Source organism: Triturus cristatus, chromosome 12 (assembly GCF_964204655.1).
Source record: "Triturus cristatus chromosome 12, aTriCri1.1, whole genome shotgun sequence".
NCBI lineage: Eukaryota > Metazoa > Chordata > Amphibia > Caudata > Salamandridae > Triturus > Triturus cristatus.
In genome coordinates this window covers 42,918,513-42,942,879 of record NC_140595.1, presented here as the reverse complement: position 1 = coordinate 42,942,879, position 24,367 = coordinate 42,918,513, and the positions used below count along the sequence as shown (strand labels likewise).

The window sequence follows — 24,367 nt, the reverse complement described above, 5'->3', positions numbered from 1 at the left end:
AGTTTTTTGGTCACTTCACGAAGTTCGGCATAGCGGAACGCCGCAAACTCCGCCCAGGCCTAGTTTCAAGGTGCTCAACGCAAAGGATGAATTTGATGGCTGAGAGGAAGGAGTCCTTGGGTACTCTGCAAGAGATTGGGCGTTTCTGTCTGTGATATTGAGGTTTTCATCTGAAACAAATGGAAATGATTGACAACATAGGTGTTGAGCCACTCCAGTACCGTACTGTACAAGCCAATGTATGTAGCTGTATAAAGATTGAGTTTGGTTTCACTGGAGGAAGGGGTTTTCTTGTCGGTGATTTTGATAACATCGTCGAATACCTGAAATTTAGCAATCTGTCTGCTGCAGTGTGGTCTGAAGCAAGGTTGGTAATACTGGAAAAGGGTATTTTTGCATTCTGGTGTTTGCATCGGGTGAACAATGCCTACTTCATGCGTTTTTCTGATGAATGGAAGATGTTAGCGTAGTTGGGAGCTGATGCGATCATCTGGTTTCAGGATGGGTTTTGGAAGAGTGGGGAGATCTGTCCACTTTGAAGTTGTCTGGGAAGGGTCCTTGATTGAGGAAGGCTTTGACGATGCTTCATATGGGTGTGAGGGTATCTCTGTGAAAGGATTTCACGATGGATACGGCCATAGCTTTGTATTTATGGGCGGTGACCTTCAGGGAGTTAAAGAGGCTGGTGAGGTCTGTGTTCAAGAGGAGGACAAAAGCTGTGGACCATGTAAGGATTTGGGGAAGACTGGATGTCTGTTTGGTGTGGTCATGTGGTTTCTGATCTTATTTGTCTTTTTAATGAGGGAGTGATTGATGGGGTGGACCTTGCTGATGGAGGGTGGGGCCAGGGGCTCCAGCACCAGATTGTTGTAGTGTCTGCAATATTGTCAAATGGAACAACTATACATGACAAGTAGACAAATCAGTATTTACAGATTGTAATGTATCAAAGAAACCCACCAGTCAGGAATCCCCAAATACCAAACCAGAAATGAAGTGTTGAATGCTTCCACAGGAGAGCCCAAGAACAGGAGCATAACAAAGAAAAGACAAATGTTTTAACAACCAATGCAACCAAACCTATGCGCAATCAAGAGTGATAGGTGAAAGAACAAGGGGAAAATATCACTTACTTGTGCGTATTTCTTTTTCCGCTAATCATCATCTCCAATATCTCCAAACTAAATTTGTTCATATTGTGTTACTTCAATGGTTTGAGTCTCGCATCGCCCATTCTGTATAACTAATTTTCATTGGCATATTGAAATCCTACGCTAGAATGATTGAATGCTTAAATGTAACGATTAATTGATGTGCACTTATTTCTATGATGACTGAAAAGACGGTTGCATCCAGTGGTGGACAGGGAGCTCTGGGACTGGTGGGGTGTAAATACACCGTGTAATTGCAACGAGTGGGCAAGCAAGCAAGCTTCAACAACCACCCTTTTCCTGACCAAATGGTCAAATTTACAGCTCAATTTTGAAAATAAATTAGCTAAATCCTCAGGTTTTGGTGGCACTTATGAAGAGGCACTCATAAAATAATGCAATACTTCCTGGTCTGTCAAGTGAACTTAAGCACTTAATTTGTAAAAAGAAAGAATTGCCGGGCCGACGTCAAGAGGTCACTGCAGCTTGCACCATCCATTGCCCCTGTCAGGCCAGCCAATGACAGTACTGACACACCTACTCCACACTTACAAGTGTGACAACTGGGAATTCCAGGCCCCCAAAGCTATAAAAGTGGCTTGGGCAGCAGGTATCAGTCATTTTGACACCTATTGAATTAATAAGCAATTGTTATTGTGCTGATCTATAAATTAGAATAACAGCGCCACCATGTGGCAGACTGCCATTAGTGCCGGTGTTGGCAATTAATTGCCGGTGTCAAGTTCCGGAAACCACCGGCTCAATTTAAGCACTGGAGAACTTTATCATCTCGAGTGAATTTTGAGGGTGTTTGGTCTTAAACTTAATTTAAAAAATGAGCCCAGAAATATTTTTTTTGCAACAATAATTGTGTCAAAACATTAGCTAATACCCTAATTTAAAATGTTTTGGTTGGGCTTCAGATTACTTTTAAGCGGTAGATAACATCTGCCTTCCCTTTAGCTTTAATTATGCCAGTTTTAGTAGATTTTCTAGCATAGCACACCCTGAATTTAGCAAGCACTGCGTACCTCACTTCAACTGCCCTCTAGTGGCTTCCTGGTGGTCTGGAGAGTGGTGGAAAGGAGGATTTATGGCTACAGTACAGATCGAAATAATCATATGCAGTTGTAATATGGCACAGTGAGCAGGGAACCCAAGTCGGGGTAATCCTGTCACGTGCGTTTATTGCAACTAGAACAAAGTGATGGATGGATTGCTTGACTTAATCTCTACTACTTTCAGTCACTGGGGGCTTCATTCCATTCCATCGTTTTGCACCCACTATGAGCTCTACACGGAGATCGGTCATATGCAATCAGTCGGGGACCCTTTTCCTATTTTTAGAGACCTATGATATTTTTTTTAGCCGCATAATCTAGTATTTTGGCTCCCTAAGCACTAATCGTAAGTAGCGGGCCAAAAACAGGGACGGTGACTCTGCTAGATAGGGTTCTACCTACCATGCTGGTATTTTAGGCCGATCTTGGCCCTGGTGTTCGTCGGTGTAGAACTGCCTGGGAGGTCCCTGGATGGTCAGAGACTGAGGTCCACACATCTAGACAAACCTTAGTCCTCCGTGGCTGAGACGTTTCAGCCTCACCCTCGCAAGTGCTGATCTTATCCAGGATTGACTGTGTTCATGGTTGTTCTGGCTTTCTAGAGCATTCCAGACTAGGGCCTAACTAGTCATGGAAGTCCTCATTCTTGTCGTATTGTACTTTTGTAGAATTCACATGCCCCACCCACTGTTCTCGACACACCTTTGAAAAAACACACAGGTACAACTTGCCCAGACTTTTTGATGCTGAGCAGCTCTTTGCACCACTGAAAAAAACTGGGTCACATCAGACCTGTTTTTCACATTCTCTTGTTAGTACTGTTTAAAAATATGACGTTTTTGACGTGGTTAATTAGCCATGTTTTAGCTTTGTATTTAAAATTCAGTACTGCATTTTTGTGACACTGATTTAATTACAGAGAAGTGCTCAGTGGCCACATTAGCATGTGTCTGCCTTGTACAAAGAACATGTTTAATATCGGAGTCGAAAGAAATTGCAGTAAAACTAGGAATGTTGTTCTCATATGGAGCCCCTGGCTTAAATGTTGCCCCTTCCTGTCACCTAGAGAAATCAGAAACGTAATGAACCTGCCCCAAGTACCCCAGCCTGACTGGCTTGGGATATACGAGACTCGTGCAGTTCCACACTGCTGTTCTGCAGAAATAGCGGCTTGTTTGTTATATAGTGCTTGCTGCCCCAGTGGGTTGCCTTTGACTTCTGTAACGGGTGTTGGTATTACCCAAGTCTGTGACACTTGTGTTTCCGACCTCGGTAGGATGAAAGGCTATGCCAGGATTAAAAAATTTATTTTGCTATTTACTAACAGATCTGTGCAGGGGGTGCTTGCTTTGCTCTACGTCCCAAGCAAAGGTTGAAGTGCATTAAAAAAAAAGTATGGGAACTCGGCCTGCCCAGATTTCTCAGCACTTTTGTAAAAACCGCAGGCTTTTTACAAAACTGCCAATTTCGAGATTTTTTTGCAACTCTAGAAATCCTGGGTCTGACTAAGCTATTGCAAAAAGGACTAGAATTCATTTTGCAGAAACTGTTTTGCATTTCTACACCAGTTATTTACCTATAAAAATGCAAGACCATTTCAGAGCTCTGTGACTTGGAATACGTACCTCACAGTTTTGCTGCCCTGCGTGTTTACAACTGGACGACTGCAGCCAATTGGAGGAAAACTGGGCCCGCCCATCAGTAGGCATTATTTCCGGTTGACTGACAGCTGCTATTGGACCAGAAAGTCTACCTCCGAGTCCAGATGGCCAGGATGCTTCTCCCTACTTACCCTTAATTTCACTTTCAGCAGCATTATGTGACATTATGGGAAGAGGATGTGGTCCATCAGCTAGACTGCCGACTTTGGTGCTGCTGGAAACCAGGGTTCGAGCCTCGGGGTCGCGTCCACATCCTGTGATTCTGGGCAAATCACTTAATCTCCCCGTGCCTGAATGTGTAATGTAAATGCGGTGCTCGTGTAAAGCGCTCCAATACCCTCGGGTCGAGTTCGCGCTATATAAATATGCAAAAAAAAGTCGCTTTCAGCAGCATTATGTGACACAATTTGTGAGCACGGCCTGCATATGTCCTGTGCACGCACAGTGTGATTTTGTTTGACAAATAAAGACTCCTGGATTAAAGATATGGAGTTGCAGTGCGCGTGGGCAGCGTTCAGGAATGGCGTGTGCGTTTCAAGAGTCCGTCGAGCTCTTTCCGTCCATCAACGTGCCGCGTGCTTCGGGCCGATGTCCGCCGCGGCCACGCGGGACCCGTCGTGTTATTATTTTTAATAATAGCCTCCCTCTGCCGACCAATCCGATGATTACCCGGCCTAGTCGGGGAGAGTGCCTCTTAATTAACGGAGGCAGCTCTCGCGGACAGATGGCTGCCAACTGGCAGCGGTTTTACGAGAATGGCGGGCCTGGCAGCTGCAAACATACAGCCGTCACCGGGGGCGCGCGCCGGCCCGGGCCCAGCCTGTCTCGCGCCGCCTCAATCTAAGATGGAGGCATGGCTCCCATCCACAGGGGCTGCCTCCTCTGACAAGAGCATCACCGACGTGCTCCTAGCTGTCACAGCTTTCTAACGGGCAGCTGCACGCCTTATTGCTTCACAGTCTAGAAACAAACATTGGCAAAGACAATACTAGGTTTGTTTCACAACACAATACTATTTACAAGACAGTCACCCAATGGTTTTGCCACCAATGGTTGTGTGCAGCTGGTCCTTGGCAGCACCAACCCCAGGCTGGTGAGAGGGCGGGGTTTAAACCAGAATCACTAGGTGCGCACATACGTAGTGGACCAGGGGAGCAGTAGGTTAAAGTGATAAAAGTGTGACCAGTGTCGCCGACACAATAAAGAGGTGGGGGGGGGGGGGGGGCGGGAGGGGACGCGCACGGGGGAAATAATAATTTAGATATTTAGATGGGAAATAGTCCCCGATTCATTCTAATGAAGGTGGAAGGCTACATCTGAACAGCCAAGACGCTAAGGTTAAAATACTCCTGTGAGCTGATCAAGGGCCATGTCTCAAGCTAATGGCTGAAGGGTCTGGAACCAAAGGAGGCAACGGATGAAGAAAGTTGCCAAAAGACCACTACATTTGTGTATTTTATATACTTAAGTCCCAGATGTACTAAAATGTGGTCACATAATGCAGTCTCAATGTGTGTACCAACCTTTTGCAATCACTAAATTATTTTGCAAACTGACCGATGTACGGATAAGTCGCTTCACAAAATAAGGAATCAGAAAGGTTGCAATCTGGCCTACTCCATTATTGTTCATGTGGTGGCCGCAAATTTTGCCTAAAACTGATAATTGGCCATTACATGGATGGTGGCTTGCTGGGGTCAGCAGACCATCGTGTTTATAATCCCCTTTAAAAAAAAGTGAACCTTTTTGTTTAAATGCAACCCAGTTTCCTTAAACCATGATGTGTGTTAAAGAAGTTTTTTTGTTGTTGTTTTTTTAAAAAGTTTGTTTGAATGTTGGCAGTGGTACTCTAGACCAGTGCCTGCTCTCAAACTTCTTTTTATATTTATAGTGGGAAAGCGAGCCCAAGGGGACCCCTTCCCTTTTGTGAATGGGCTACTGTCACAACTCATGAGTCAGTAACTTCTCAATGATTTGGGAATGGACGTGATGGCAAATTTCATGCTAAAATATGGTGCTAAATGCCAGATTTGCATTTCACACATTTTTCTGATTGGACCAAAGGTAATTATGTGAATTTTGCACACCCCTACCGTATTTTATTTATTGATTTATTTATTTGGGTTAATTTAAGGCAAACATGTACTACAATAACTTAAAAGCATCACTGGAAATTCAAATGACACCTTTGGGCCTAATTACCCATATTTGCTTGAGTGTAATTGTGTAAATGCCAAGACACTGATATAGTGGCTGTTATGTAAATAAAAATCTGCAATTCTGCGCCATTTAACTGTTCGAAGCTTACGGAAAAAATGTGATATTTATCAGAAGCAAAAACATCATTCCGAATTGGTTTTTGCTAAGAATGGACTAGGATGCGGTTCAGGTGATTAATAGCGGTTGAGAATAATTCAAGCATCTTATCTATTACTTTGTTGTATACTTCAGTTTGACACCCTAAGTAGGACAGGCACGCCCATATGTGAGTTTTGTGCACACTGTGCCACTGGAACCAGGCTATACCCTACTGATTAGCCCTAATAAAGGTGAAACAGTTCTTGGGTTGCTTGTGTTCAACGAATGATGACTTGGGATGTGGCCTGAGTGATTACCAGTGACAGAGATCAATTATAGCATTCCCTCCATCACTTTTATGTTTACTTTAATGTGTTACCCTAAGTGGGTATGCCCCGATAACGATCCTGTGCGCACTGTGTCACTGAAACCAAGCTATACCTGGCTGATGAGCCCAGAGTAGGGTGAAAACGGTCGTCGGTTGCTTGTGTTCGGGTTCAGGGAGGGCCTGACCTGGCAGTTCAGGCTGGACTGTTCCCATTAGAGCAGGGTCAAGAGTGATTTCCATATGACTGAATCCAAACTGAGTTAGCATGGTCTGCAAAATAACAATGGGCTGGAATGTGGCCCAAAGTGTTTATGAATACTTAGGCTTGTTTTGTGCATCAGCAACATTTCTGAGGACCCCTCAATTTACTCTGCAAACCTACTAATGCGAGGCACAGCATGATTGCTGCTTCCAGTTAAAGAGACAGGCCAATGCCTGACAGCCAAGAAGAACCAAAGACCATTTTTAGCCAATTTAAGTTGTCTTTCATAGAAATGTAAATAATGTTAGGTCTTAGAGATACAGCTATCTCTTCAAACTAAGATTCACCCAAAGTCAACATATGAGTCACCTGCCCCTTTTCTTCTAATGATTTTGCCGCAGAAGTCTCAGCACACAATCCAAAAATGAGTGTTTTTTAAAGCTTTTTAGATTCTGCTTGTTAGACTTTTCTGTTGTCTTCAAAGCCAGCGACCATAGACTTGAGTTATTGATTGCCACTGAAACATCCAACACCATGTTAGTCAGATACAAAGGCCTTCACCGGTTCAAGAAGGCACAGCTAAGGGAAAAGGAATTCTATTAGCAAGTGTGATACCAGGAATGATTATTAGAAATGCACTCAATATCTCAGGGGCCAGCTGGTGCCTTATGAAAGATACGCTGCAAAGAGGAGAGCTTTCACATCTAACAAGAGGTGCTCCCACTCAAATGAGCACAGTGCGCAGCTAAAGCCGTGTTCATAGAGAGCGATGGCGCGAGTTCTTAAAGTGCAAAGTTGAAAATATCCAGATGTGCAAACAATGCAAAATATCATCATTGTCAGCTAAATTAAGGAGCTTCAGTTAACTTCTAGTACACAATAGAAGACCTTTGTAAATTGATTTTCAAGGGATTTGGAGTTTCCAAAACCAGTGGTTGTTAACCTTTTGACTACTGTGGACCTAACTGAACCTCAACTGGAAGCCAGGGACCTCCGAGCCATCTCTAAACTCTGAATCCCAGCAGTGACACGACGACACCCAAGTAATGCCCACATGAGTAAACACTGTAGGAACTCAGCACAGCTACTGTTCTCTGCAAATGGATGTTTACATTTTACAGCAACTACGTACAACTATAAGATCTTGGTTCTATTCATAAATCAGTAGGAAATCATATGAAAACAGAGCCCTCAATAGAAGCGGTAACTGGATCCACAATGGCCTTGGACTGATGCCGGGCAGCAATCAAGCCTGGTATGGACAAACGGGAGAACATTCAGGTTCTTTGTATCAAAAGGTGACAAAGACAGGAATTACATAAAAGCTACAAGGCCAGGTGCTCATTATGCCAGACTATATGCTTCCTACTGGGTAATGGATCTCTGCTTGTGGAACTGTTTTAGCTCTGCTGGAGAGTGCAAATGTGGCCTCTTTCAGATAAAAGAAGTGTAGGTGATTGGAGTCTGTAATTGCTTGCAGTGGATGGGAGAATGTGCAGGCTGGAAAGAAAGGCCTTTTGGGCAGTCCACCCATGTATAATGCATATATCGCTAGCCACTTAAAACACTGGCTGTGAGTTTGCAGGTGCGTCTAATTTTGGAGAAAATTATAAGCAATTCAAAAGTGTTTTTAGTCATGAGCTGATTGCTAGTTTGAGTTGGGGCGTATTTGTCTGTGAACGACGGCTCTCTACATTCACACATGCTCTGTCCTGAACTAGCAGTCACTTTCTGGCTAAAATCCTTTAAAAATGTCGTATTTTTTAATCGCATCTTTATTCATTTTGTTAACGCATATATCAAAAACATTAGGCAAGCAATATAGGTAAATTCAAGTAAGCAATTAATTTAATAAACTATTATCCTCTTTTTTTTTAGTATTATATGTAGCGCGAACTCGATCCGAAGGTATCAGAGCGCTTTACATGGGAACCAGTTGAGTTACAGATGGACACATTTATTTTATTAGGCATGGAAAGATTAAGTGATTTGCCCCGAAACCCAGGATGTTGAGCGTCTCTGCGAGACTCGAACCCGGTTCCCTAGCTTTGAGGTCGACCGCTCTAGCCTTTAGGCCACATCCTTATAAGGGGAACCAACTTCGTAAAGTTCCGTGGCTCCAAATGCATACACTTATCAACAGAAAATTATGGCTAGAGGTCATATGTGTTTAGAGACCTCCTGAATAGGTGTGGGGTCTGTGGACAACAGGTTCAGAAACACTGGTGTAAACTACTCAAATCTTTGGGAGTTTACACCTCAAATCTTTGGGAGTGTAAGGTAAACATGACGAACAGGAGAGCGAGGGAAAGGTCCTAGCAGTTCCTGGCTGGTGCTATTTACAAGAAGTCAGGTGCCCAATTCAAGGGTGTTTAAAAAAGAACTGTGGTAACATACAAGGAACAAATCTAGAAGGGTGAAATCCAGACGCCCAAAAAGTCTTCTTTACATTTTTTAGAGTACAATTCAAAGATTGGTACCTAGTTTGCATGTCACTGGCTGCAAATTTTGCTGGACCGCTGAATTCTCTCTGAGCACTTATAGTAGCTGACAAACATGTCTGCGACTCTGCCTGAGCCCTAAATTGTGTCTTTTTCTTGGCTGACTGAAAGGCACATCTCAAAATTGTCAAACTCTGACCCTACCTTTTCTTAGTTTGGGAGACACCAACTTGTGATGAAATCATAGGTAGATTGGCTGGGTGGAAAACTGGGTATTTTCCCGGCTCCTCAGTGCTTTGGGTTGCCAGGAAGTACCGGGTATATTGAGTCGGACACCCGGCAAGGACACAGATTGGTGGAGACATCTCCAGGTTTCTCCGGGGGCAGGGTTTCCCTCGAGTCCTCGGATCAGTGATATTCTTTATCCATTTCAAAAGGATCGTGCTTGTGCGGATCCTGAATATCCACTACGGAATATTATGGGACACTAGTATCAATGACAGGATATTGAGCGTACAAAATATCGAAGCGTAAGTATGTATAGATTTTCTATACCTAACTCCACATCTATGTACCTAGACAATATGTATATATTTCCATTTCCAAATCTGTTCTTTCCTACATGCATTTACCTTTCATATTTTGTCCATCAACATTCCATCCACGATATTACTGCGCCACAGTATTCTTATACTTGATATTCCAGAGTACAATCTCTTGCTCAACTGTGATTGACTTAAAGGGAACAAATACATAAAACAACACAGGACTGAGTGGAACCAAAAAAGGATGATCATGCTCTCAACCCTACGACTGCAATCCAAGAGTTCCATGTGAAATTAATGAAGTTAAAATTGATAAAAACAACACCACTCCACTGAGTCATTCAAGCCATGACCAGGCTTCCCTTCACCCTCTCACTCTTTGATCTAATTCTGTTTTTTTATTGCTTGCTTTCTTGCTCTTCTTTCCTTTCCCCAGATTTTCACATCTCTGATTGTTATATCTCTCACATTTCATTGTATTACTCTCTCTGCTAAGCTAGATGTTCATGACCAACTTTAACCTTTGATTGTTTTACCTATTCTTGCTTTTTTTGTTTATTGCGCCTAGACTCTGGACCTTTGGCACTGGCTGGGCATTACAAATAATAAATACAAATCTTCAGAATAATTACTTTCACAAGCCAACTCGTTTGCTTGAAAATTACTTTACTCACAGTTTTTTCCAATCGGAGAACAAATTGAAGGCCAACACTTTGGAAAAGCATGCTTGGCATTAATGCAATAAACAGCCAGTGATCATGTATACCCTCACTTGCTTACATCATGTGGTAAAAATCTACTTTTTTATTGTTGTTGGGTTCAAGATAAAGACTATGACCACCAAAGGACATATATGATAAATAAGTGAGATCTAATATAAGAATATCTAATCTCCCATAGGATATGGAGGAACGGTGCATTTTTTCACTTATGCTACCTGAGAACACCTCCTGTTAAAGCCTAGTTAAGGATAGTGGGGTCTGGGGTCACAGTGTGGGGAGTCTTGACACTTTCTGCACATATGGAGTCGTTAATGGCATGCTATTTGAATACTGTCGTTGTGGGAGGAATTTTCTTTAATGCGCACATTGGGAAAATCATTAGTTTTTTGCCCCGGAGTTTTACATAGCACAAAATTGATCTGAAGGTATCAGAGCGCTTTACATGAGCACCAGTTGTGTTACCCAAGGACACATTCATTTTTGTTAGGCACGGGGAGATTACGTGTTTTGCCCAGAATCACAGGATGTTGAGCGTTATTGCCGAGACTCAAACCTGGTTCTCCAGATTTGAGATCGACCGCCCTACCCGTTAGGCTACATCATTCAAAGGTGCCTTTTTCTCCCAATGTAGTGAATCTAGGTGTCACAGCTACTTTCTTGGTAAACAAGACCCATCTTGTGTACTGTTACGCACTTCCTTAAAACCGTATGTGAAATATCACAAAGAAAATCACATCTTCTCTGATAACTCCCACGGAGCCTGGCCTCCCTCTCACAGTCCACTACAATCTCCTAAACCGCTCTACTCTCACAGTCCTCCACTTCTCCCTTTAGGCTGTGTCCATGCAGGAAGCGTGTGGCACCACAGCACCAGAGGAGGGAGTAGGGTGTGTCCAAAAGTGGCAGCCTCTTTAGATAGATTTTGGGCACCGCCACTTTTCTTTCTTTGTTTAATTTTTACAAATTAAGCATTCTCGGTTGCTGCCAACATGCAGTGGGGCAGGTGGCATGGCAGCAGTGGTGGGAGAGGGGAATTGAATAAAAAAAATATAATAAAAAATAAACGTACTTGATCCTGCGGCTGCCTCACGCTTCGTTGCTCCTTGTTCTTTTGCTGTTCTTGACAGTCCCTGGGTCAGACTCCCCAACCAATCCAGACGATGCTCTCATACTATGAGAGCAGCACCGGGATTGGCCTGGGAGCCTGCGCTGTTCCTCCACCCAGCTGTAGAATACAGCCGGGTTAGAGAAACCTAACTGCGCATGTCTGTTTGCCTGGCTTAACACTGCCGGCCAAACAGACATGCGCACTTAGCAGTAGGAGTGGGCAGAAAACTCCGCTCCGCTGAGCCAGCCGCCCCCGCTCCCCGGCCCGGTCCCTGCTTCTGAATGCAGCCAGGCCGGGGACAGCCTCCCCAGGGCCTGGTGGATCCCCGTCCCCAGCGCCCGGACCCTCGCCTGGCTTGCAGGACGGGGGCTCCCGTACCCCAGGACCCGCCGGACGGAGCTCGAGCCCCGGGCCTGGTCCCAACTTCTTAACCCTAGCCAGGCCGGGGAGAGCCTCCCCGGGCCCCGGTGGACCCCCTTCCCCAGCGCCTGGACCCTTGGCTGGCTTACAGGACGGGGGCTCCCGCACCCTGGGCCCGCCAGATGGAGCAGAGCCCCGGGCCAGGTCCCAGCTTCCGAACCCTATCCACCCCGGGGAGAGCCTCCCCAGGCCCCGGTGGACCCCCATCCCCAGCGCCCGGACCCTCGGCTGGCTTGCAGGACAGGGGGCTTCCGCACGCCGGGGCCCACCGGATAGAGCACAAGCCCCGGACCCGGTCCCAGCTTCCAAACCCTAGCCAGGCCTGGGAGAGCCTCCCAGGGCCATGGTGGACCCCCGTCCCCAGCTCATGGGCCCTCGGCTGGAACCAAGGAGGGTTAAGCCCAGGCCACGTTCTCTCCCCGCCGGTCTGCCTGGGGAGCCCATTTTCTTCAACTAGGGGCTTACAGAACTCTGGGGAAGGACAAAAGTTGGAAAAAGGCCATCCATCTGGTCACCCAGCCTACAGGGCCATCTGGTCACACGGCCCGCAGGGCCATCTGGTCGCCTGGCCCGCAGGGCCATCTGGTCACGCAGCCAGGCAAACAGATGGCCCGGGACGACCCAGCGCCCAGATGGACTGGGAGGGTGCCCTTGCAGTCCGGCCGAGGGTGGACAGGCGCTTCGAGGCAGCTTCTTGGGAGTCTCCTTCTCTGGGGCTGCCGCTGCTCGTCGCCCTGCTCGACTTGCCCGGGAGCAGCGGGAAGTGGAGGCCCAGCCGGCCCAGGCCATCTGGTCACCCTGCCGACCCGCAAGGGATGGTGGCCCCCATTCTCGCACCCCGTGGAGCAGGGATGGGAGGGTGAGGCCCCCATGCCGGAGGGCACATGGTGGTGGCGGCCTCCCGCAGGCCCGTGTTACCCCCTCCGCATCCCTCCCAGTGGCAGAGAGACCCACCCCTGGGTGTGGTGGAGGAGGGCGTCGGCGGGCGCCCATGCACGGAGAGACAAAAGCTTGGCTCAGAGGATGACTTTTAATAGATTGCAGCAAGGTAGCTACTCTGCTACTTACAAATCCCTGACCCAGAATCAGGTAATCTATGAATGATTTAGCACTGGGTGCCCCACGAACATGCGGTGCACTAAGGGCGATGGAGGCGGCTCCCTTCCGTCCGCGCGTCGATCCCTAAGCGAGCAACTCTACGCACCGACCCCCCGCGAGAGGCCGGCTATCCCAGGCCAACCGAGGCTCCGCGGCACTGCGGTATCGTTATGGTTTAGGGGGGATTCCGACTTAGAGACGTTCAGTTATAATCCCACAGATGGTAGCTTCGCCCCATTGGCCCCTCAGCCAAGCACATAATCAATCAATCAATCAATCAAGATATTTGTAAAGCGCGCTACTCACCCGGAGGGTCTCAAGGCGCTAGGGGAAGGGGGTCCGCTACTGCTCGAACAGCCAGGTCTTGAGATGCTTCCTGAAGGAGAGGTGGTCTTGGGTAAGACGGAGGTGGATGGGGAGGGAGTTCCAAGTCTTGGCTGCCAGGTAGGAGAAGGATCTTCCTCCCATGGTGGCTCTTCGAATGCGTGGAACGGCGGCGAGGGCGTGGCTGGACGATCGTAGCTGGCGGGTGGGAGTGTAGAAGGTCAGGCAGTTGTTGAGGTACCTGGGGCCCTGGTCGTGGAGGGCTTTGTGTGCATGGGTGAGCAGTCGGAACGTGATTCTCTTGCTGACGGGGAGCCAGTGAAGGTCTTTCAGGTGTCCAGAGATGTGGCTGTGTCCGGGGATGTCCAGGATGAGTCGTGCGGAGGCGTTCTGGATGCGTTGGAGTCTTTTCTGTAGTTTGGCTGTGGTTCCGGTGTAGAGGGTGTTACCGTAGTCCAGACGGCTGGTGACGAGAGCCTGGGTGACCGTCTTCCTGGTTTTGGTGGGGATCCATCGCAAGATCTTTCGGAGCATGCGTAGGATGTTGAAGCATGATGATGAGACGGCGTTGACTTGTCTGGTCATCGAGAGGGAGGAGTCCAGGATGAAGCCCAGGTTGCGTGCGTGGTCCGTTGGTTTGGGTGCGCTGCCCAGGGCAGGGGGCCACCAGGAATCGTCCCAGGCAGAGGGTGATAGTCCGAGGATGAGGACTTCCGTTTTGTCTGAGTTCAATTTCAGGCGGCTGTTCGTCATCCACTCGGCTACGTCTTTCATCCCTTCGTGTAGGTTGGTTCTGGCGGTGGCTGGGTCGTTGGTAAGGGAGAGGATCAGCTGGGTGTCGTCAGCGTAGGAGATGATGTTGAGGTTGTGTTGGCGTGCGATGGCTGCGAGGGGGCTCATGTAGACGTTGAAGAGGGTGGGGCTGAGTGATGATCCTTGTGGTACGCCGCAGATGACTTCGGTGGCTTCGGACCTGAACGGGGGGAGGCGGACTCTCTGGGTTCTTCCGGCGAGGAATGAGATGATCCACTCCAGGGCCTTCTCTTGGATTCCGATGTTGCGGAGGCACTGCACCAGGGTGTGGTGGCAGACAGTATCGAATGCTGCGGAGAGGTCTAGGAGGATGAGGGCCGCTGTTACCCCGTTGTCGAGCAAGGTTCGGATGTCATCAGTGGCTGCGATGAGGGCGGTCTCGGTGCTGTGGTTGGCTCTGAAGCCGGACTGCGAGTGGTCGAGGGATCCGTTCGTCTCGAGGAAGGTGGCAAGCTGTCTGTTGATGGTCTTCTCGATGACTTTGGCAGGAAACGGGAGGAGCGAGATGGGGCGGTAGTTCTTGAGGTCGGTGGGGTCTGCTGATGGTTTCTTCAGGAGGGCGCTGAGTTCGGCATGCTTCCAGCTCTCCGGGAAGGTGGCGGTGTTGAAGGAGCAGTTGATGATGTTCCGGAGTTGGCCTTGACGGAGTCGGCCTTGTTGAAGACGTGGTGGGGGCATGGGTCGGTTGGTGATCCGGAGTGGATGGTGTTCATCGTGCGGATGGTGTCTTCGGTGCTGACCGGGGTCCAGGCTCGGAGGGTGGTGGTGGGGGGCGTCGGTTTGGTGGTTGGGTGCGTGGTCTGTGCGCCAAAGCTGTTGTGTATGTCGGCGATCTTGCGGTGAAAGAACGAGGCCAGTGAGTCACAGAGGTCTTGTGAGGGAGTGATGTCGTTGTTTCCGGAGCTGGGGTTGAAGAGCTCTTTGACGATGTTGAAGAGTTCCTTGCTGTTGTGTGCGTTGTTGTCTAGTCATTCCTTGAATGCTGTCCTCTTGGTTGTGTGGACCAGCTGGTGGTGTTTGCGGGAGGCGTGCTTGAGGGCGTTCATGTTGTCTGTAGTCGGGTTTTTTCGCCAGGCTTTCTCGAGGGTGCGGCAGTTCTTCTTGGAGTTTTTGAGGTCGTCGTTGAACCAGGGGGCTGTCTTGCTTTTGTTCCTGTTGGCATGGTTTTTCAGGGGTGCGAGGTCATTGGCGCAGTTGGTGATCCACTGTGAGAGGTTGTTGGCTGCTTGGTTGGGGTCCGTTGAGCTGGCGGGAGGGTTCTGGCTCAGTGCTGTGGAGAGCTGGTCGGTTGTGATCTTGTTCCAGCTCCTGCGGGGAACCTGTTGCTGGTGGTGGTGAGTCGTGGTTCTTCTGAAGCTGAAATGGACGCAGCTGTGGTCTGTCCAGTGGAGTCCGGTGGAGTGGCTGAAGGAGATGTGCTTGCTGGAGGAGAAGACTGGGTCAAGCGTGTGTCCGGCGTAATGTGTGGGGGTGTTCACCAGTTGCTTGAGTCCGAGGTTGGTGAGGTTGTCCAGCAGGGTGGTGGTGTTGTTGTTGTTGCTGTTGTTCTCCAGGTGGAAGTTGAGGTCCCCTAGGAGGATGTAGTCAGCGGAGGGGAGGGCGTGTGGGCTGTGAAGTCAGCGATGTCTTCACTGAATTGTGTGCGGGGTCCTGGTGGTCTGTAGATGAGGGTGCCTCTGAGTGTGGTCTTGGGGTCGGTGTGAATCTGGAAGTGAAGATGTTCGGCGGCTGTGAGGGTGTCGTCGGAGTTCGTCGTGATGCGGATGGCGTTCTTGTGGACGATGGCGAGGCCTCCTCCTGTCTAGTTGGCGGGGTCCCTCTGGGTGATCTTGTATCCCTCCGGGATGGCGATGGCGATGTCGGACGCTGAGGAGGCGTTCATCCATGTTTCCGTGAGGAAGGCGACGTCTGGAGATGTGGTGTCGAGCAGGTTCCAGAGTTCCACGGCGTGTCTGTGGACGGAGCGGGTGTTGAGCAGGATGCACTTCAGGTGGTTGCGGCTGGTGCTTGGCTTGGTGGGTGTGGTGCGGGTCCGGATGCAGGAGAATTTGCAGGATTGGCAGGTGAAGGGTCCGTGGGTGCGTCTTGGGGCGGCGTGGCAGCAGCCGGGGATTCGGGCGGTGTTGAGTGCGATGAGAGTGGCGGTGCTGTAGGTCTGGTGGGTGGGCTGGCATCTGCGGGTGCCAGGGGGACCGGCGCTGGGCGCGGGCCTGGCGCGGACGGGCGCAGACAGGCCAGGCCCGGGAGAGGGAGGGAGGAGCAGCTGGGAGGTGGGAGCGGGGCGGCCAATGGGGTGTGAGGGGGCGGAGCTACGGGACGCAGTGGCGGGAAGCGGGCGGCGAGGCACGGGAACAGAAGAGAAAGGGGGAACAGAAGAGAACACCAAATGTCTGAACCTGCGGTTCCTCTCATACTGAGCAGGATTACTATTGCAACAACACATCATCAGTAGGGTAAAACTAACCTTTCTCACGACGGTCTAAACCCAACTTACGTTCCCTATTAGTGGGTGAGCAATCCAGCGCTTGGTAAATTCTGCTTCACAATGATAGGAAGAGCCGACATCGAAGGATCAAAAAGTGACGTCGCTATGAACGCTTGGCCGCCACAAGCCAGTTATCCCTGTGGTAACTTTTCTGACACCTCCTGCTTGATACCCAAAAAGTCAGAAGGATCATGAGTTCCCGCTTTCACGGTCTGTATTCATACTGAAAATCGAGATCAAGCGAGCTTTTGCCCTTCTGCTCCGCGAGAGGCTTCTGTCCTCCCTGAGCTCGCCTTAGGACACCTGCTTTATCGTTTGGCAGGTGTACGGCCCCAGTCAAACTCCCCACCTGCCACTGTCCCTGGAGGGGGTCGCGCCGGGCGCTTGGAGCCAGAAGCGAGAGCCCCACAGGGCTAGGATCCCCGCCTCACCGGGAAGTGAAAAAAACCATAAGAGTAGTGGTATTTCACCGGCGGCCCGAGGGCCTCCCACTTATCCTACACCTCTCATGTCTCTTCACAGTGCCAGACTAGATTTTGCCAAGCCCGTTCCCTTGACTGTGGTTTCGCAAGATAGTAGGTAGGGACAGTGGGAATCTCGTTCATCCATTCATGCGCGTCACTAATTAGATGACGAGGCATTTGGCTATCTGTACCACCTCACGGTGGCTCATTCTGGGTTATTATGCTGCCCATCAGCGTCAAATCGGTTTTGCTTCCAACAATACAACATTTGTTCACTGCGGAGTACAGCCGCACTTTAAGTTGTCCTCACTGGAACTGGGGTCACGTATAGGCCAGAAATAGTACACCCTGTAGTACTATTCCAACAATATAAAATTGTCTACGAACAGTCCTGTTTAGCAGGACATCAATAATCAATGCAATATGTAGTGACTATGTGTATGTAATTATTTGAGACCTATTTTTCATTCAAGATATTTCAATAGTCATGATGTACACATTTGTATCTAAATTATTATAATATAAGCACACATCTATAAAAATGACATCTATAAATTGCACATCTAGTTAGAAAATACATCTCTATAAAAATTCACATCTATAAAATCCACATCTATACTAATTCTTGTGTCAACTATTAACTAATATATAACTGTTGAACCACATGTAAATATTAGTGAATCAACATTTTAGGATAATACGTTTTTTATATGAGTCACATGTGTGCTGTGCGATAGTGTACATCTCAGTGTTTGGCTTGAAATGTAATTGTCCATGAATACTTGGCACATTTTGAGAGTGTCCATTAAAGTGGTCAGGCAAACATTCTTCTTGAATGGGAACGACATTTGCAGACCAAGATCAGCCAGAGCAACATCATTACATTGAAGCTAAATACCCTGACATCCGACAATAAAGCCATGAAATTTTACAGTTTTACAGTTGGTAAGATCTTTGATTTGCTGTGATAGATCCTGATAGTATTTAACTTTACTCTCATACGCTAATTCAAGGGAATTCTGTGAGTTTTCATAACGAATTAAAACATCAACCACTACAGCAGTACCATTTTTGGTGAACACTACATCTGGTTTTCTTAGTTCACCTTGACTATTTTTGACATGAGGTTCCCTGTATGTCATCCACCCACACCTTTTTGCTCTATCAATTAGCAATTCCAACACTTTGTTATGCCTTTTTATCCTCATGTCACCTTGCTTAACTCCTGACTTCATTGTTATTTCTGGAGTTGCTTCATTGTTTTTTCCCTTTAAAAATGTTGTTGAGTCAGTGTATAAGTCTTTTATTATGTCTCTGATGCATGATGGAACTCTGTGTCTTTCAAGACTCTGTAGAATATGACCATGGCTGACAGAGTCAAAAGCTTTTGAGATATCTATGAACACCACTGCCAACCAGCTTCTGTTCTTTTGTGCCCCTTTTATAATGTTTTGCAAAACAGTCAGATTTTCGAGACAACCTCTCACCTTCATGAAGCCTTTTTGTCTCGTATTTATTTCAACGAAAAATGTGAGCCTTTTAGTTAAAATTTTCGTGAACAACTTCAAGAATGCCGTACCGATGGTAATTGGACGCCAATTACTGATTTTTTTGAGTACGCTAATTGGTACATTCTTAGGTATTAGTATCGGCCGGTTCTTTTAATACTGTCTGGTACTCTTCTCATTGATAACCAAGACGATAAGATTCTGGGCAGCAGTCTTGGTTGCCTACTATGCACTTTATATAAGTCATTCACACCAATCTTATCAGGCCAAACTGCTTTCCTTAAATCTGATTCATCGAAGGCTTTAGTTATTTCGAGCAGTGTAATTTCTTTACACAGACTTCCAATTTCCCATTCATCTGGTATCCGATCAATTGGGATGAATTTGGGATTTTTCTTGTTTTCTTTTTCAATGATGTCTTTATAGTATTGGAAGATTTCATCAGCACTGATTTGGCAGGTGGCATCTTCTGCCCCATCAGTGATTATCCTGGCAATTTTCTTTTTGTAACATTGCCTGGTATTCTGTGTAGCCGCCCTTTGCTTTTGCATAGTTTTTCTTGTGTTTCTGATTGAGCCTTCCATTTTTCTTATCTTTCTTTGGTATCTTGTTTTGTACAGAGGCAGTCTGTTGCTAATCTTGAGCAGAGTTCATAGGCTCCATTATTGGGTTCGCTCGTTGGTTCGGTACGATTCGCTGGTACAGGACTTATATAATTGGTGTTTTCTGATATATAAGTCACTATCTCATCCATCAGATCCATAGCAGCATCGTGATGCTGGATGTTTTTGGTGTACTTCTCGATTTCTGTGATTCTATCATTCAGTTCATCAAAGTTTTTTATTTTTGGCACTCGTTTCCGATTGATAAAGTCTCTGTGCTTTTCTGTTGTTACTTCTACTGCAATCTCTTGTTCATTGCAGGAGTCATTCTCAGAGATATTGGATGCTTGCAGTACATCCTTTGCCGATTTTTTGCTCTTATCTCTTCTATCTCTTCTTTTTTGTGCAATTTGTTTACTATTTTTATTGTCAGAATGCGGAACCATCAGCGCATTAATGTTTCTCTTGTTCTCATACACTTTTTCCAATTCTGCTAATAGCAGTATTTCTTCCTGTGACCATAGTTTTGATGGTTTGCTGCTTGCTAGAGCTGCTAGTCTAGCCTCATTTTGCACTCTTGGATGCGCATGCCGTTGTGAAACTCCAATCTTTGTTCCAAATCTGAGGTCACAGAAGCTGCACAGGAATGGCAACTCTCCTTTTTGAGGTCTTCCTTTACATTTTGCATAATGGCATGCAATATTGTGGTATTCGGCTTCTTTGTCACATTTTGAACAATACGTTTTGAGATAGAAGCCTTCATGCTTGTTGGAGACATGTTTTCTCAATTCTTTAAAAGTTCCCAATATTTCTCCACACAAATCACATTTATACTTTTCGTTCGGGTATTTCCAATATGTGACTTTTTTTGTGTAGTCACTTTTCTTTGTTATCAATTCTTTGCTGACCTCGTACACATCAGGTAGATTTTCAAAGTTGTTTGTACCAATGTCATTCTTGGCTGAGGAGGCCACAAACTGAATGGTTTCGCTGAGGTCTACTGTTGTGTCTTCATCTGCTTCGGAGGGTGAACTAAGGCTTATAACGTGACCTGAATCGTTGTTGTTTGTTGTATTGTTTGAAGCGGGTGCTGGTTTGTCAAATTCGGTGAGGAGGTTAATGATTTCTTGAAATGACAGCACCTCCTTACGCCATCTTAACGGGGTTTTTATTCTCCAAGAACTACCCCATCTGGAATTGTGTTTGTTTGCTTCACCACTTCTCACTATTACGCTCGCTGCCATGATAGAACCTTGTTTGGCCTGTCTCTATAGACTTCTCAACGCATAGTCTAGTACCATAGAGGCAGTTACCGGCGGGACCACCGGGAGGTAAAGGCCACTACAACTGAGACTAGGTTAAGAGAGTCATAGTTACTCCCGCCGTTTACCCTCGCTGCATCAAATTTCTTCACTTTGACATTCAGAGCACTGGGAAGAAATCACATCGTGTCAACACCCGCCTTGGGCCTTCGCGATGCTATGTTTTAATTAAACAGTTGGATTCCCCTGGTCCGCACCAGTTTTAAGTCAGCTGCTAGGCGCCGGCCGAGACAGAACGCCGGCCCCGCGCACCCGGGGAGGTGAGGTTCCGTGCGAGACGGAACAACACTTTTTGGGTGTTGTCGAATATGGATGAGTTTGGTATCTACGAACCGCAAATGACGAGTTTAGTGGGTGTACGCGGTTTCGCTACGCAACCACGTATGGTTCGTCTCGTTTTTGGGTTTGTCCATCCGAACCCTCGGGTTCCATTTTAGATGCGGCATCCATCTTGTCTCTTGCCCTCAAGTAGCCAGCGAACGGACTTTGTCCGCTCTGTGACCCTGGGATTCCCAAGCTTACACTAAAGACACGTGTTTCTTTGAGGGTGACTTTTATGATAGGGGGAATGACACGGCAAAGGCAGATGGCCCCGCTCGAGGCTCATCTTACCGTGCTAGTCTATTGTTTCAGTCGTGCATGCATTGGGCGCGAGGTCTTTGATCCTGTAATCAAGTTCCCGTTATTACTTCCAACACTCTTTTCCAATCTGTCGTGCATCCTTGTTCTTTCTTTCCATCTGTTTCTGTCCCTTCTCTTAATGTGTTTACAGTCAGAATGGAATGTGTTTAACTGTGGGGATGATATGCTTTTATAGTTGGGAACCGGCAATGCTGCTGTAATTATGTTCCGGCCTCCTGAAACATGAACGCGACTCTTTTGAAGTTTATTGTGGGAACTGAGTTGTAACCTTTGTTTGCCATGTTGTGCAATGGCAAAAATAGGTATAAAAGGAGCGATCCACTTTTGCAATTCGAAGCAGTCTCCTAGAACCTACACGTTGTGTACTTCTTGCGATTTCTGTATCCCTGCAGTAAATAAATACCGATCTTTGACGTCGCTGGAAGTGTCCCGTGTCTCTGTATTTTGTACGCCAGAACAGGTAACCCACGAAGGTTTCAGGTGTTGTCCCCTGGCACCGCTGGGTCTTAGAATAACCCAGTCCTTCAGAGGGGGCATGGGGAGAGGCGACCACCGCAGCTGGGACGATCCACAGGAAGGGCCCGGCTCGCGTCCAGAATCGCCGGCGCCCCGGAGGGAGGCGTCTCGTCCAGCCGCGGTGCGCGCCCAGCCCCGCTTCGCGCCCCAGCCCGACTGAGCCAGCCATTAGAGCCAATCCTTATCCCGAAGTTACGGATCTGACTTGCCGACTTCCCTTACCTACATTGTTCCAACATGCCAGAGGTTGTTCACCTTGGAGACCTGCTGCGGATTTGGGTACAGCCCCGCGCAAGATTTAAACCATCTCCCCCGGATTTTCAGGGACCAGCGAGAGCTCACCGGATGCCGCCGGAATCACAACGTTTTCATAGGCTCGGGCCCCTCTCTCTGGGCGAACCCATTCCAGGGTGCCCTGCCCTTCACAAATAAAAGAGAACTCTCCCCAGCGCTCCCGCCGGCTTCTCCGGGATCGTTTGCGTTACTGCACTGTACGCCACGAGGGGGTCCGTCTCCGCCACTCCGGGATCGGGGATCTGAACCCGACTCCCTTTTGATCGGCCGAGGGCAACGGAGGCCATCGCCCGTCCCTTCCGAACGGCGCTCGCCCATCTCTTAGGACCAACTGACCCTTGTTCAACTGCTGTTCACATGGAACCCTTTTCCACTTCGGCCTTCAAAGTTCTTGTTTGAATATTTGCTACTACCACCAAGATCTGGGAGGACCTGGCTTGGCAGTTTAGGCTGGACTGTTCCCATGGGGCACAGGGCCAAGACTAATTTGCATATGGCTGGGTTCAAACTGGAATGGCATGGTGAGCAAAAAAACAATGGATTTAGGCCCAGATCTCTGTACTGGGGTGAATGTATGACATTGTTCTGCATTCTGTCCATCAACTTTTGTATCGGCACCTGCGGTGGCTCCACCCGGGCCCTCGCCCCGGGCTTCCGTGCACACCGCAGCGGCCCTCCTACTCGTCGCGGCTTAGCCCCTGCAGCTCTCAGCGGCGGCGACGGCCGGGTATGGGCCCAACACTCCAGCGCCATCCATTTTCAGGGCTAGTTGATTCGGCAGGTGAGTTGTTAACACTCCTTAGCGGATTCCGACTTCCATGGCCACCGTCCTGCTGTCTATATCAACCAACACCTTTTCTGGGGTCTGATGAGCGTCGGCATCAGGCGCCTTAACCCGGCGCTCGGTTCATCCCGCAGTGCCAGTTCTGCTTACCAAAAGTGGCCCACTAGGCACTCGCATTCCATGCCCGGCTCCACACCAGCGAGCCGGGCTTCTAACCCATTTAAAATTTGAGAATAGGTTAAGATCGTTTCGGCCCCAAGACCTCTAATCATTCGCTTTACCAGATAAAACTGGGGGCTCCGAGCACCAGCTATCCTGAGGGAAACTTTGGAGGAAACCAGCTACTAGATGGTTCGATTAGTCTTTCGCCCCTATACCCAGGTCGGACGACCGACTTGCAAGTCAGGACCGCTACGGACCTCCACCAGAGTTCCCTCTGGCTTCGCCATGCCCAGGCATAGTTCACCATCTTTCGGGTCCTATCACGCACGCTCATGCTCCACCTCCCCGTCGGAGTGGGCGAGATGGGCCGGTGGTGCACCCAAGCGCGGCGGGATCCCACCTCAGCCGGCACGTGCCGGCCCTCACCTTCATTGCACCACAGGGTTTCACTCGGCCCTCCAACTCGTGCACATGTTAGACTCCTTGGTCCATGTTTCAAGACGGGTTGGTGGGTAACTGACATCGCCACAGATCCCTGGCGCCCGGCGTGGGCCTCCCCACCCGGCAGCGCGATGCAGTCGGGCGCACTGAGAACAGTCTGCCCCAGTCGACAGTTGCGCTGGGAGCAGGGGGGCCCGTACCCCCTTCCCCGCCCCGGCGCACCCCTAGGGTCGGTTGGGAATGGGTGCCCAGGGGAGGGCGCGGAGGCGGTCGAATCTCCCTCGGCCCCGCGGACACGGCGAAGCTGCTGCCAGGGAGGCTGTAACACCCTCCGCCGGAGCGAAGGGCCACCTGCCACCCCGAAGCCTTCCCAGCCGACCCGGAGTCGGTCGCGGTGCACCGCCGTGGAGGAAATGCGCCCTGCGGGGGCCGGGTAGGGCCCTGGCGCCGGTCCGACGGAGGGGATCCGGAAATCCCGGGCCACCGACCTTCCCACTATGTGTGGAATCCTCCGGGCAGACTGCACGGATCACACCCGTTTACCTCTCGACGGTTTCACGCCCTCTTGCACTCTCTCTTCAAAGTTCTTTTCAACTTTCCCTTACGGTACTTGTTGGCTATCGGTCTCGCGCCTGTATTTAGCCTTAGATGGAGTTTACCACCCGCTTTGGGCTGCATTCCCAAGCAACCCGACTCCGACAAGACCCGATCCCGGTGTGCCGGGGGCCACTACCGGCCTAACACCGTCCGCGGGGTGAGCCTCGATCAGAAGGACTTGGGCTCTCTGAGCGACGCCGGGGAGTCGGTCTTCTGTACGACATATATCCCGCGCCCGCCGCCAGGCGGGGATTCGGCACTGGGCTCTTCCCTCTACACTAGCCGTTACTGGGAGAATCCTGGTTAGTTTCTTTTCCTCTGCTTAATAATAAGCTTAAATTGAGCAGTCGTAGTTGGAAAAAAAATACCGAGCCGTCG

At 48.6% G+C, this 24,367-nt stretch overlaps 1 pseudogene; it reads right to left on the bottom strand.

The window, feature by feature from the left end:
• Nucleotides 1–16,483: 16,483 nt before the first annotated feature.
• LOC146772372 (28S ribosomal RNA) lies at nt 16,484–24,359 on the bottom strand (annotated as a pseudogene).
• Nucleotides 24,360–24,367: the final 8 nt, after the last annotated feature.